The sequence below is a fragment of the Octopus bimaculoides genome, chromosome 27, assembly GCF_001194135.2.
Source record: "Octopus bimaculoides isolate UCB-OBI-ISO-001 chromosome 27, ASM119413v2, whole genome shotgun sequence".
NCBI lineage: Eukaryota > Metazoa > Mollusca > Cephalopoda > Octopoda > Octopodidae > Octopus > Octopus bimaculoides.
Genome location: NC_069007.1, coordinates 18100042 through 18102030, shown reverse-complemented (window position 1 = coordinate 18102030; position 1989 = coordinate 18100042). Strand labels below are relative to the sequence as shown.

Sequence of the window (1989 nt, the reverse complement as noted above, 5' to 3'; positions counted from 1 at the left end):
ATATATATATACACACATATATATACATATATATATGCGTACAAATATACATACATAAATACATGCATATCTATAGCTGACTATCTATCTATCTATCTATCTATCTATCTATCTATCTATATGTTTCAATGCAAGAATATATAATGTATATATATATACACACGTACACAAACACACATAATACACACATACATACATGTATACATACATTCATACATATATTCATACATACATACGTACATACATACATACATACATACATACATACATGTATACCTACATTCATACATACATTCATACATACGTACATACATACGCATACGTATATATGTCGACTGGAATGAAACTGGATGATAATAGTCATAAAGCAATGAAATCGTATAAATTAACAATGGTAGGTGGTTGGTCGGTGTAGATTTAAGGTAGCAATATATAATCTTTATTTGACTGTTTCGCTATCATAAATGTTAGCACAAAATATTTATTGGAACCAAACAGGATCGGTTCAGCTAAACAAGGGTTTAGTGGTGGAGAGTAACTCAGAGATGAATATTCTGTATAAGGTTCAATTTACTGTGTCACACCAAACGAAGGAAATAGACAGATATATAACTGGTATAAACTGCAATGACTTGTAAAACAGTAATGTTTACAGACAGCTGCATGGGGGTTAACATTTTAAGCGGTAAATGAGCTTGTAATTGTAATTTGTGCATCTGTACAACATCTTGAAGTTGTCTATGACATAGAAGCATCGTGTCATCGTCGCCGAAATATTTAGATAGATGTAACCGTTGCTGGAATGATAGACTTCCTGTTTCAGTCATAATGGCTGTTGTTAGCAGCTGGTAAAGGGACTTAATCCAGAGGTAGCTTGTAAAGGGGCTTAATCCATTGGATAGCTCGAGTGTCCGCAGAACAGGAGTAGAGGGAGTGAACATACGTTTAGTTAAAAACAGGTTAAAAAAAAAAATCGGCAGAAGACTTAGGGATAGAGCAAGAATGAGATGGTTAGATGCAGCTGATCAGACTAAGGAATCCAGCTGGAAAGTGAAATGACGGAAGCTTCTGATAAGACCCTATGACGGAAATGCCTGAGGACTCTACTCCTAGGGGCCTACCAGGAACGGTAAGTGGGGACGATGAATGGACGCATGGATAATATCTAGTTTAACGCCTTGTTTTGTGTCGTCTTATCGTTATTCTGTTTCTTCTCTTTGTGTAAACACTTGAGAGATTTTCTTCTTTCCATTTCTCCTTCTCCTTAACATATATGTGCCATACCCAACGCAGCTATCTTTTGAAGGAGAGCAAATTCACGTTTGGTGATCCCTCGTTGCTCAAGATACCAGTCTCAGCGATATCAGTCTCAAATCCCTTCTGACAACGGGGATTATCTCGATGTTGTGAAATGCTATTGGCCAGACTTGTGCAATTTCGATCTTCAAGTGAGTAAAAAGTTATAATCTTTTGTGTTCAATTTCTTTCAAGGCAAAGTTTTCGATCTCCTTCAAAAGCAACATCAATAATCAACCAGTCAGGCTTATTTCTGTTCAGAAACACAGCAACAAGAGCAACAGCAGCAACAACAACAACAACAACAACAACAACAACAACAACAGCAACAACAACAACAACAACATCAACATCAACAACAGCAGCAACGACAGCAAAAGGCCTATTGTGGTGATATCTGGCATCCATTTCAATACTGAAGTAGTTTTCTCTTTTGGGTGGTTGTGTGTGTGTTCGTGGTGTTAGTGAGTTTGTGTGTGTTGTGTGTGTGTGTGCTTGTATGTTTGTGTGTGAGTGAATGAGTAAGTGTGTATGTGTGTGTGTGCTTGAACATTTGAAGATGTCGTCCGTTACATATGTTTAATAAAATATTTATAAGACTCACGCACATACATATATAAACATATATATATTTGTATACATACATTTTTTCGTACATATATATATATATATATATATATATATATATATATA

General features: G+C 35.6%; 2 protein-coding genes and 1 long non-coding RNA gene across 4 annotated transcripts in view; 1 reads left to right on the top strand and 2 right to left on the bottom strand.

Annotated features, from left to right (window-relative positions):
* LOC106870157 (collagen alpha-1(XII) chain) overlaps positions 1 to 1989 on the bottom strand; it is a 490284-nt gene that overhangs the window by 108778 nt on the left and 379517 nt on the right. The window lies entirely within an intron of this gene.
* The window catches only part of LOC106868389 (uncharacterized), a 437000-nt gene that overhangs the window by 89321 nt on the left and 345690 nt on the right, over positions 1 to 1989 (top strand). The gene's annotated exons all lie outside the window — the stretch shown is intronic.
* LOC106874935 (uncharacterized) overlaps positions 1 to 1989 on the bottom strand; it is a 10849-nt gene that overhangs the window by 5074 nt on the left and 3786 nt on the right. The gene's annotated exons all lie outside the window — the stretch shown is intronic.